The sequence below is a fragment of the Oncorhynchus mykiss genome, chromosome 13, assembly GCF_013265735.2.
Source record: "Oncorhynchus mykiss isolate Arlee chromosome 13, USDA_OmykA_1.1, whole genome shotgun sequence".
Classification (NCBI taxonomy): Eukaryota; Metazoa; Chordata; class Actinopteri; order Salmoniformes; family Salmonidae; genus Oncorhynchus; species Oncorhynchus mykiss.
In genome coordinates this window covers 29935102-29948711 of record NC_048577.1, presented here as the reverse complement: position 1 = coordinate 29948711, position 13610 = coordinate 29935102, and the positions used below count along the sequence as shown (strand labels likewise).

The 13610-nt window shown below is 41.7% G+C and overlaps 1 pseudogene; it reads right to left on the bottom strand.

The window, feature by feature from the left end:
• Positions 1-10462, bottom strand: part of LOC110485133 — a 99924-nt pseudogene extending 89462 nt beyond the window's left edge.
• Positions 10463-13610: the final 3148 nt, after the last annotated feature.

The window sequence follows — 13610 nt, the reverse complement described above, 5'->3', positions numbered from 1 at the left end:
GGTCGCAAAGTTCAAGGGGGCCGAATACTTTCGCAAGGCACTGTATATTTTACCTCTTGGGGATGTCATTCGAAAACATAATGTTAACTTTCACTGCTATGCGGATGACACACAGCTGTACATTTCAATGAAACATGGTGAAGCCCCAAAATTGCCCTCGCTAGAAGCATGTGTTTCAGACATAAGGAAGTGGATGGCTGCAAACTTTCTACTTTTAAACTCATACAAAACAGAGATGCTTGTTCTAGGTCCCAAGAAACAAAGAGATATTCTGTTGAATCTGACAATTAATCTTGATGGCTGTAAAGTCGTCTCAAATAAAACTGTGAAGGACCTCGGCGTTACTCTGGACCCTGATCTCTATTTTGACGAACATATCAAGACTGTTTCAAGGACAGCTTTTTCCCATCTACGTGACATTGCAAAAATCAGACATTTTCTGTCCAAAAATTATGCAGAAACTGGAGCAACAAACCTCCCTTGCTGTCTCTGCCTGGCCGCTTCCCCTCTCTCCACTGGGATTCTCTGCCTCTAACCCTATTACAGGGGTGCGTCACTTGAGTGGGTTGTGTCACTGACGTGATCTTCCGGTCTGGGTTGGCGCCCCCCCTTTAGTTGTGCCGTGGCGGAGATCTTTGTGGGCTATACTCGGCCTTGTCTCAGGATGGTTGGTGGTTGAAGATATCCCTCTAGTGGTGTGGGGCCTGTGCTTTGGCAAAGTGGGTGGGGTTATATCTTTCCTGTTTGGCCCTGTCCGGGGGTATCATCAGACAGGGCCACAGTGTCTCCTGACCCCTCCTGTCTCAGCCTCCAGTATTTATGCTGCAGTAGTTTATGTGTCGGGGGCTAGGGTCAGTTTGTTATATCTGGAATACTTCTCCTGTCTTATCCGGTGTCCTGCGTGAATTTAAGTATGCTCTCTCTAATTGTCTCTTTCTTTCTCTCTATCGGAGGACCTGAGCCCTAGGACCATGCCTCAAGACAACCTGGCATGATGACTCCTTGCTGTCCCCAATCCACTTGGCCGTGCTGCTGCTCCAGTTTCAACTGTTCTGCCTGCGGCTATGGAACCCTGACCTGTTCACCGGACGTGCTGCCTGTCCCAGACCTGCTGTTTTCAACTCTCTAGAGACAGCAAGAGCGGTAGAGATACTCTGAATGATCGGCAATGAAAAGCCAACTGGCATTTACTCCTGAGGTGCTGACTTGCTGCACCCTCGACAATTACTGTGATTATTATTGTTTGACCATGCTGGTCATCTATGAACATTTGAACATCTTGGCCATGTTCTTCCGGCACAGCCAGAAGAGGACGGGCCACCCCTCATAGCCTGGTTCCTCTCTAGGTCTCTTCCTAGGTTTTGGCCTTTCTAGTTTTTCCTAGCCACTGTGCTTCTACACCTGCATTGCTTGCTGTTTGGGGTTTTAGGCTGGATTTCTGTACAGCACTTTGAGATATCAGCTGATGTAAGAAGGGCTATATAAATACATTTGATTTGAAATTTGAATTGAAAGGCTGGCTCACAACACTATTATCCCAGAAAGCCTAGACCTACTCTAATTTGCGGAGCGCCCCAACAGATCCACAGATGATGCAATCTCTATTGCACTCCACACTGCCCTTTCCCACCTGGACAAAAGAAACACCTATGTGAGAATGCTGTTCATTGACACCCCACGAAGCTCATCACTAAGCTAAGGACCCTGGGACTAAACACCTCCCCCTGCAACTGGATCCTGGACTTCCTGACGGGCCGCCCCCAGATCGTAAGGGTATGTAACAACACATCTACCACGCTGATCCTCAACAAGGGGGCCCCTCGGGGGTGAGTGCTCAGTCCTCACCTGTACTCCCTGTTCACCCATGACTGCATGGCCAGGCACAACTCCAACACTATCATTAAGTTTGCTGATGACACAACAGTGGCCTGATCACTGACAACGACGAGACAGCCTATAGGGAGGTCAGAGACCTGGCCGTGTGGTGCCAACAACCTTTTACGTTGCTGCTACTCTCTGTTTATCGTAGATGCATAGTCACTAACTATACATTCATGTACATACTACCTTAATTGGCCCGACCAACCAGTGCCTCCGCACATTGGCTAACCGGGCTATCTGCATTGTTACCAAGATGCACACTGTCTGGAACAGCCAAGTCCTCCTACTCACAAAAAAACACTGGAGGAACTCAAGACATTTTGTTAACATTTTTGCATGTGAAAAAATGCTATCTTAAAAAGTCAAGGATGATAGACGATGAGGAATCTTATGGAGCCAAATGGGAGTAGGGTGAAGTTGCCCCTAGACACAGATCTTGGGTCAGTTGAGCATTTTCCCCATTAATGGTTAAGGTTAGGATTGGGTGATGGGCAGCTGATCCTAGAGCTGTACCTAGGGGAATTTTTTCCCTAAAGCGCAAAATGCTTTCACGTTGCAGCTAGGTAAATCACCACTACAAAGCCTCCTTGAGCCTCCTTAGTCTTGGTATTGCACTCATGCAAGTGTTTTCGGGAATGTGAACACATATAGGTAGGGTACATTCCCATGTTAGCAAATGTTCTCACTTGCATAGATGATGCTGATGACTGAAAACAACCCAGCAGCTATGAAATTGGCTGCATGCTATAGGCAAAGAAAACAGATAAATGGAACAATTATGGCTTTCATTATTTCTGCATTTTGAATAGCAACTCTATCTAGGCAGTTTTAAAAAATGTAGTCAACTGGGTTTTGTCAATATATTAATAATAAAATGCACTTCTAATTATTTTGGTGATCAACTCAACTCTAAAAGTGGGATCCGAAATTATTGATCAAAAAATTTTAACAAGAATGACTGTATAAAATAATGAAAATACTGAGCTATATTGTAAGCAACAGAAATTATTTTATTTTATACTAATACAATTGCTCAGAGAAAGAGATTTTGTTCAACAGGGAATATTATTTTTCCTCAAAAAGGTAGGGGTCAAAATGATTGACACCCCTGTTTTCAATACCTCACCTTGCAAGAATAAGGGCACGGAGCCTTTTTCTAAAATGTTTTATGAGTTGGAGAACACATTGGGAGGGATTCTTAGACCACTCCTACATACAGAATAATTCCAGATCCTTGATATCCTTTGTCTAAGCTTAAGGACTGCCTCCGGCTCTTTAATTCAAATCACAGGTTTTCAATGGGTTTCATGTCCTGAGACCGAAATGGTAATTTCTTTGTGGATTTTGATGTGTGCTTGGGATTATTGTCTTGATTCATTGTGGCATAGGCTATCTCCCTTATCCCGCTTATTTAGGGGCATTGTGGGCACTGTTGATAAAAAGAAGTTAGCATAAGTGCTTGTTAATAACCTTGCGCCAACTGTCATGACAGAATTATGATTTGATTTTAATTACCCATGTTCGCATCAATTATTACCAGGCATTTAAATACTCGTTCCCGAGTTGCACAGCGATCTAAGGCATTGCATCTCAGTGCAAGAGGCGTCACTACAGTCCCTGGTTCGATTCCAGGCTGTATCACATCCGGACGTGATCGGGAGTCCCATTGGGCAGCTCGCAATTGGTCCAGTGTCGTCCGTGTTTGGCCAGGGTAGGCTGTCATTGTAAATAAGAATTTGTTTATAACTGACTTAAATAAAGGTTAAATAAAAAGTAAAAAATAAAAGTATTTCATGAAAGAAAGTAAGAAACAAATGTAAATCAAGAGGGATGGTTTAGTATGTAGTGTTGGTAACTGAAAGTGATATGGGCCAACTTACTTTGGTGTAGTAGCTCATTTTCTGGCCTAACTGCCCACTCGGGTGCTTGTAAGCTAAGGCCTTCAGAATGAAAAGATCGACGAGTGGGTTGAATCCCAATGTTGAAGTATGGATAGAAACTCATTATATGGCCAGTCATCTATGCACCTTTCATAAGGGGTAGAAAAACAAAGTAGGCTTTTTAAAATATTCAAGCTTAGCCAAAGATTATGCAGAAAAAATATTGGGGTGCATTTCAATACATGACCCACATTCACATAATAAGTTGTAACTGAGAAACAATTAACCGTATAAGCCAGCATTTTTATCTTTGGGAGCCCCTTGAGCTATTGTTTTCTTGGGCCTGAAAATACAATTTGTTAAAGATAGGCTACTTTGAATATAACAATAGGAAAACTAATGTCATCATCTGTAAACTACTTTTCCTGTCCATCTTGATATATATACACTGTACATTGTTAAATATAACAGTTCCTTATCTTTCATATCAGCGAGAGAGAGATATAGATAGATACAGTTGAAGTCGGAAGTTTACATACACTTAGGTTGGAGTCATTAAAACTTGTTTTTTAACCACTCCACAAATTTCTTGTTAACAAACTATGGTTTTGGCAAGTCGGTTAGGACATCTACTTTGTGCATGACAAATCATTTTTCCAACAATTGTTTACAGACAGATGATTTCAATTATAATTCACTGTATCACAATTCCAGTGGGAAAGAAGTTTACATACACTAAGCTGACTGTGCCTTTAAACAGCTTGGAAAATTCCAGAAAATGATGTCATGGCTTTAGAAGCTTCTGATTGGCTAATTGACATCATTTGAGTCAATTGAAGGTGTACCTGTGGATGTATTTCAAGGCCTACCTTCAAACTCAGTGTTTCTTTAAAGGCCTACCTTCAAACTCAGTGCTTGACTTCGTGGGATAATCAAAAGAAATCAGCCAATATTTTGTTGTTTGGGCACGTCATTCAGACAGGAAATTGAGAAAAAAAGGGGCCTATCCCTAAGAAGTTTTAAGGACAACAAAGTCAAGGTATTGGAGTGGCCATCACAAAGCCCTGACCTCAATCCTATAGAACATTTGTGGGCAGAACTGAAAAAGCATGTGTGAGCAAGGAGGCCGACAAACCTGACTCGGTTATACCAGCTCTGTCAGGAGGAATGGGCCACAATTCACCCAACTTATTGTGGAAAGCTTGTGGAGGCTACCTGAAACATTTGACCCAAGTTAAGCAATTTAAAGGCAATGCTACCAAACACTAATAGAGTGTATGTAAACATATGACCCACTGGGAATGCGATGAAAGAAATAAAAGCTGAAATAAATCATTCACTCTACTATTATGCTGACATTTCACATTCTTAAAATAAAGTGGTGATCCTAATTGACCTAAGACAGGGAATTTTTACTAGGATTACATGTCAAGAATTGTGAAAAACTGAGTTTAAATGTATTTGGCTTAGGTGTATGTAAACTTCCAACTTCAACTGTATATACTGATACACATCTTTAAAGGTTAGGGTTCCCACATTGCCATATTTTCATGTTATACAGCGCTTGTTTAAGAAAACAAGAAGGAAGACAATTAGCTATCTGCGTCTCCGAACACGCCACAAACGTGTTGTGGAAGTGTGTGTTTTGGGGGATGCTCAACATTGCCATCATAAATGCGTACATTTTGGGAGACTCTGCAAAGTCCCCTTCCCAGAAACACCAGACGCTGGTCCCTGAAGGTGTTCAAAATGCAGCTTGTGCATTCACTTTCTGATATGGCTACAGTAGCAGGAAGAGGGGGGGCCTGAGTTGTAACTAATTTGAAAGCAGGTGAAGTTTGAAGGGCGCAAGAGAGTGTGCCTCTGGAGTGGATGCAGGGCAAAGAGTGGGAGATGTGTAGAAATCTCTTTTGGGTACTCAGCGTGTTATGTGCAACTTTGCAGGATAGTGTAGAGCTTCCAGAAGTTCCATGACATGTTGTAGACTAAATGCCAATACTACAGTGACAGTGTGAAATAGGAATTTCTCCTACAAATCTTTTATTGTCTCTGTAACAGTTGTGTTTTGTATCTTCTCTATCTAATACTTGTTGCATTCACTGAACTGTTGTTGAAATAGGCTACTACTTCTACATTTTGTGTCAGGCCTGGTCTATTCTAAATATTATTGAGAGAGGTTACCCACATTTTGAAAGTCTCTGAATAGTTTTGAATTTTTACGTTGTTACAGAAGTAGGAATCATTGTCAATCAAATAGCATACTTTGTGTGGGCTTTGAAATACTTTCTGAATAATTGTCCTCTGGTCAAATTTTGGATAATTGTTCTATTGATATGTAAATAATATTTACAGTGGCAAGAAAAAGTATGGAATTACCTGGATTTCTGCATAAATTTGACATACAATGTGATCTGATCTTCATCTAACTCACATCAATAGACAAACTCAGTGTGCTTAAGCTGTTAACACACAAATTGTATTTTTCTTGTCTATATTGAATACATAATTTAAAAATTGTAGGTTGGAAAAAGTATGTGAACCCCTAGGCTAATGACTAGTCCAAAAGCATACTGGAGTCAGGAGTCAACTAACCTGGAGTTGAATCAATGAGACGAGATTGGAGATTTGGTTAGAGCTGCCCTGCCCCATAAAGAACAATCACAAAATTTGAGTTTGCTACTCACAAGAAGCATTGCCTGATGTGAACCATGCCTCGAACAAAAGAGATCTCAGAAGACCTACGATTAAGAATGGTTGTCTTGCATAAAGCTGGAAAGGGTTACAAAAGTATCTCTAAAATCCTTGATGGTCATCAGTCCAAAGTAAGTCAAATTGTCTATAAATGGAGAAAGTTCAGCAGTGTTGCTACTCTCCCTAGGAGTGGCTGTCCTGCAAAGATGACTGCAAGAGCACAGTGCAGAATGCTGAATGAGGTTAAAAAGAATCCTAGAGTCTCAGCTAAAGGCTTACAGAAATCTCTGGAAGATGCTAACATCTCTGTTGACAAGTCTAGAATACGTAAAACACTAAACAAGAATGGTGTTCATGGGAGGACACTACGGAAGAAGTCACTGCTGTCCAAAAGAAACATTGCTGCACATCTGAAATTCGCAAAAGTGCACCTGCATGTTCCGCAGTGCAACTGCAAAATATTCTGTGGACAGATGAAACTACAGTTGAGTTGTTTGGAAGGAACACACAACACTATGTGTGGAGAAAAAAAGGCACAGCACACCAACATCAAAACCTCATCCCAACTGTAAACTAGGGTGGAGAGAGCATCATGGTTTGGGGCTGCTTTGCTGCCTCTGGGCCTGGACAGCTTGCTATCATCTATAGAAATATTAATTCTCAAGTTTATCAAGACATTTTGCAGGACAATGTAAGGCTATATGTCAGCCAATTGAAGCTCAACAAAAGTTACGTGATGCAACAGGACAACAACCCAGAAGACAAAAGTAAATCAACAACAGAATGGCTTGAACAGAAGAAAATGTGCCTTCTGGAGTCCTGACCTCAACCCAATTGAGGTGCTGTGGCATGACATCAAGAGAGCAGTTTACACCAGACATCCTAAGAATATTGCTGAACTGAAACAGTTTTGTGAAGAGGAATGGTCCAAAATTCCTCCTGACCATTGTGCAGGTCTGATCAACAACTACAGAAAACATTTGGTTGAGGTTATTGCTGCCAAAGGAGGGTCAACCTTTATTAAATCCAAGGGTTTCCAACCTGCACTGTGAATGTTTACACAGTGTGTTCAATAAAGACATGAACAATTATAATTGTTTGGGTGTTATTAGTTTAAGCAGACTGTTTGTCTATTGTTGTGACTTAGATGAAGATCAGATAAAATGTTATGACCAATTTATGCAGAAATACAGGTCATTCTAAAGGGTTCACATACTTTTTACTCCCACTGTTCAAGTAAAATGTATTATACTTGGTACATTTTAAGTGAGTAATTTACTACAATTTAAATACTCTGTTTTTGTTGTTGTATTGAGTGTTAATAGTTTTTTGATAGTGTCTTTACACAACGGAATACAAAATGAGTGTTATTCCTATTGACATGAATGAGGGGTCCTACACTACATGACCAGATGTATGTGGACACATGCTCGTCGAAGATCTCATTACAAAATCATGGGCTGCCATAACAGCCTCCATTCTTCTGGGAAGGCTTTCCACTAGATGTTGGAACATTGCTGCAGGGACTTGCTATCATTCAGTCACATGAGCATTAGTTCGGTGATAAGGCCTGGCTCACTGTCGGCGTTAAAATTCATCCCAAAGGTGTTCGATGGGGTTGAGGTCAGGGCCATATGCAGGCCTGTCAAGTTCTCCCACACCAATCTCGACAAACCATTTCTGTATGGACCTCACTTTGTGCACGGGGGCATTTCCATGCTGAAACAGGAAAGGGCCTTCCACAAACTACTGCCACATAGTTGGAAGCAGAGAATAATCTAGAATGCCATTGTATGCTGTAGCGTTAAAATGTACTTTCACTGGAACTAAGAGGCCTAGCCAAAACCATGAAAAACATGGTTTTGAAGCGTGATTCATCATTCCGTATAACACATTTCGCAGCTGAGCCATTGTTGCTCCTAGACGTTTCCACATCACAATTACAGGAGCTTACAGTTGATCGGGGCAGCTCTAGTAGGGCATAAATTTGACTAACTGACTTTTGGAAAGGTGGCATCCTATGACGATGTAAGGCCATTCTACTTCCAATGTTTGTTTATGGAGATTGTATGGCTGTGTGCTCGATTTGATACACCGGTCAGCAACGGGTGTGGCTGAACAAGCCAAATCCACTCATTTGAATGGGTGTCCACATACTTTTGTGTGTAATATAAATAAAATATATATAATTAATGACTTGTAATTGTAATTTGTTCTTTGTTTTTGAGTCATGTCTGTTTGTTTGAAATGTTAGCTTTATCTTAAATTGTCAGTAATCTACAGCAACATTCTAGAACTATATTGGGGTCAAACAGAACATGTGGAAGGGGAGGCGGAGGAGGGAAAGATGGCAGAAGTGGTTGCTGAGGTTGAATCAAGCATCGCAATGAGAAAAGTTGGTGAAGATGAATGTTCTGAATGGACAACAGTAGTATCAAAAACTGGAACAAAAAGGAAATTGTCTAAAATTGGAGTGGAAGATACGTATATGAATGATAACGAATTACTTGTTGTTGGTACGCGTTTGTTGAGTAAGGATGCATATGTGGGAGACCCGTTTGAGGTGTTGAAAATGGTGAGGTATGCACAAGAAAAAGTTGAGTTTGTCAGGAGTGGTCTTATTTTTTTTATGAATAAGAGATGTTTTGAACTTCTGAGTAGAGAACCCGTCAAAGGAATCATCTCAGGGGTGACGACGTATGTTCAGGTTGAATACCTGAAGAGAAATCCTGGTGTGGTTGGTGCCCGGCGTCTGACCCATTGGGTGAATGGAAAAAATAAGAAAGTCTGTCGGTCCTGTTGTTTTTTGATAAAGAGCAAATATCTACATGTGAAGCTTGTATATGTAAGATACGCTGTAAGAGTTTTCGTCCGCAAACCATTGCACTGTAAGAATTGTAAAGGATTTGGCCATGTTCAAGTGAGGTGCAGACAGACAGAGTATACTGTGTGTATACTTCTACAGTGTGTAGAAGGACAGTGGTGTTGCAATTGTGGTGGTGATCATGATCCCGAGTTCCCAAATCAAGGTGATTGAGGTAGCAAAGGTTAGAGCGGTCAATCAAATATCCCATGCGGAGGAGATTAAAAGAAGAGAAAACAAGTGATGCTAGCGAAGACATGGTAGTGGACCGACCACAGCCTGTAGTAAATATTTGCTGCCAGTCAAAAGATACCGTGTGTTAAAAAGGTGAATTTTATGGCGTTCATTGCCACAGTTATAAAGTTTACAGCACAAGTCTCAAAGAAGTCTAAGAAACTGGACATTAATTGTGGCTGCAGCAAAACTGTTTTGGGGACTTGTAAGAGGTTCTGGCTCCAGAAGACCCACCTACCCTCTTTCGCCTTGAGCCGTGTAGTGATCAGATCTGTTAGATTTTTTTATCAGAAAAGTTGTTTGATTTAGTTTCGTTTATTTATTTTTTGGGGGGGTGGGTCCTGATTCCATCCCGTACAGTTGGTGGCAGAAAGCACACTACATTGTACGATCGCCAATATACCATAGAAGAAGAAACAGAACATGTAAGGAAGGTCCTTTGACTCTAAGGAGTAATGTTAGACTCCTTTAGTCCATTATTGTGCTAGGGATAGCGATGACAAACATTGTAACAGTATCGTTCGTGGAATTTCACAGGGATAAGTATGCGTTTATCACAAGAACCGGTAGAATTCCTTACGTTGGGCTTTGTGAATTGGAACACATCTGTAGCGAGTTGGTAAACATGCTAACAGCCTGGATATAACGTTACTAGTTCAACAACCATTGTTGCCAAGTTATTGCCCGACTGGCTAAACTCCTGAAGGCTACTCCAAGTTCCTAAACTGTAGTCAGGTTACTAATAACAATGTCTTTATTGGTAGCATATCAATGGTTTATCAAAAAAGACGATGTCTAACTAAAATCCCATGTTACCTTGTATACATCTCCGTAGGTCCCGCTCCCAATTCTCTGTAATTAGCTCGAAATCCTCTTGCGGATTTCGCCTGGAAAGGTCGAAAGTGGAAGCCATTTTAAGTCCCCGGTTTAGTTATCCAGTCCTTATGTTTGTTGGGACATTGACACCACAAATGACGAAAAACATACAATATTTAAAAACACGTCGTCAGAAAAAAAAATCCCAGCCTAACTTCAACATGGCCTTCTCTGCACACTGCGCGTGCGCCGCAGCCAGGCTTGTCCAAGAAGGGAACGCAAGGAATGGGCTGGCTGGGGTCTCCCCTGGACAGAGATCTGATCTGAAATCAGACTTTAGGGGTGACTGGTTTGGTTTTGTGTAGCCTCCAGAAATGTCTTCGACAAGGGGATCATGAATACCCTACTTATTCTCTACTTAATTACAGCTGGATTATTTCTTCTCATTCTCACAAATATCCAGAGGTGCAATAGAGCAGAATAGCATCGAATTTGAGAATTAGGAAAATGAAGATCATAAACTTGGAAAAACAATGTTATGAGTTTGATTATATCAATCCATAATTATGGTATAATAGATAATATGCTGCATTAGGCAACAATATTGATAGAATGTTTTACTTGTCATTAAAACTGGAAAGCACACAAAATAATAACCATACAAACAATCATATTGTGTTAATTTATTATATTATATTGCCTTGTGAGTCAGAATTACTAAGAATTTGTGCATGTGGAAAGTTTGCAATAAAAAGTCCTTATTACTGAATGATCGAAAAATGACTAATACAAAGCCAATGCGTTATCACATTTGACCATATCACAAATCACTGTTATTCTTAATTTCCCTTTATGTCCTGCCTTTGTGTAATATCCTCCAGAGAAAAACAGGTGTCACTAGATGGATCTGTCCCTACTCCCTAGGCCTACATTAATCGGAAAATAGAAATGCAGAGCACAAAAATATATATTAAACGAAGGCAATCACCCACACAATGTGAAAGTAACCTTTTCCAATGCCCTGCAGTGTTATTTTTGATCAAATTACTTCATTTACTGTTGGGCAACACTGAAGCATGCATGAGAGCACCAGATGTACCGGACGACTGTGTGATCGCACTCTCCGTAGCCGATGTGAGTAAGACCTTTAAACAAGTCAACATTCACAAGGACGCAGGGCCAAATGGATTACCAGGATGTGTACTCCGAGCATGCGCTGACCAACTGGCAAGTGTCTTCACTGACATTTTCAACATGTCTTTGACCAAGTCTGTAATACCAATGTCACGTATAAACCCTCTCCGGCGCTCGAGGTCTCCTTATTATTACGCACATCTGTCACCACCATTACGCGCACCAGCGCCTCATCAGACTCACCGGGACTCCATCACCTTCCTGATTACCTTCCCTATATCTATCACTCCCTTTGGTTCTTTCCCTAGGCGTTATTGACTCTGTTTGTGTTTCATGTCTGTACGCTACTCGTGTTTCTTGTATTGTTCCATTTTCATTTAATTATTAAATATTCACTCCCTGTACTTGCTTCCTGACTCCTAGTATACACTTTGCAACCAACATGTTTCAAGCAGACCACCATGGTCCCGGTGCCTAAGAACGCTAAGGTAACCTGCCTAAATGACTACTGACCCGTAGCACTCATGTCTGTAGCCATGACGTGCTTTGAATGGCTGGCCATGGCTCACATTAACACCATTATCCCAGAAACCCCAGACCCACTCCAATTTGCATACCGCCCCAACAGATCCACAGATGACACAATCTTTATTGCGCTCCACACTGCCTATTCACACCTGGACAAAAGGAACACCTATGAGAGAATACTATTCATTGACTACTGCTCAGCGTTCAACACCATAGTGCCCTCAAAGCTCATCACTAAGCTAAGGACTCTGGGACTAAACACTAAACATTCTGCAACTGGATCCTGGACTTCCTGACAGGCCACTCCCAGGTGGTAAGGGTAGGTAACAACACATCTGACACGCTGATCCTCAATACGGGGGCCCTTCATTGGTGCATGCTCAGTCCCCTCCTACTCCCTGTTCACCCATGACTGCATGGCCAAGCACGATTCCAACACCATCATTAAGTTTGCCAACAGCATAACAGTGGTAGGCCTGATCACCGACAACGATGAGACAGCCCTATAGGGAGGAGGTCAGAGAACTGGCAGTGTGGTGCCAGGACAACAACCTCTCCCTCAACGTGATCAAGACAAAGGAAATGATTGTGGACTACAGGAAAAGGAGGGACGAGCACGCCTCCATTCTCATCGACGGGTCTGTGGTGGAGCAGGTTGAGAGCTTCAAGTTCCTTGGTGTTCACATCACTAACAAACTATCATGGTTAAAACACACCAAGACAGTCGTGAAGAGGGCACGACAACGCCTATTCCCCCTCAGGAGACTGAAAATATTTGGCATGGGGTCCTCAAATCCTCAAAAAGTTCTGCAGCTGCACTATCGAGAGCATCACCGTCTGGTATGGCAATTGTCAGCCTTCGACCGCAAGGCACTACAGAGGGTAGTTGGTACGGCCCAGTACATCACTGGGGCCAAGCTTCCTGCCATCCAGGACCTCTGTACGATGCGGTGTCAGACAAAGGCCCTAAAAATGACCAGAGTGCCAAGTCAAGCCATAAGACTCCTGAACAGCTCATGAAATGGCTACCCGGACTATTTGCATTGACTCCCCCATTTCTACGCTGCTGCTACTCTCTTTTTATTATCTATGCATAGTCACTTTACTTCTACCTACATGTACATATTACCTCAATTATCTCAACTAACCTGTGCCCCCGCACATTGACTCTGTACCGGTACCCCCTGTAAATAGCCTCGTTACTGTTATTCTATTGTTGCTATTTAATTGTTTGATATTTTTCTATTTTCTTCTTTTACATTTTTCAAAAAAATTCTGTTTATTTAGTAAATACTTTTTAAACAATTTGTTACGGCTGTCGTCGGAATGAGACCAAGGTGCAGCGTGGTAGGCGTACATTTTCTTTCATTTTAAATGTTCCACCAAAAACAATAAACAACTCAACGAACGTAAAGTTAGGAGTGCAACATACAAAGACAAGATCCCACAACAGAAGGTGGGAAAAAGGGCTGCCTAAGTATGATCCCCAATCAGAGATAACGATAGACAGCTGCCTCTGATTGGAAACCATACTCGGCCAACAAAGAAATATAAACATAGTCACACCCCGACCTACCAAATTG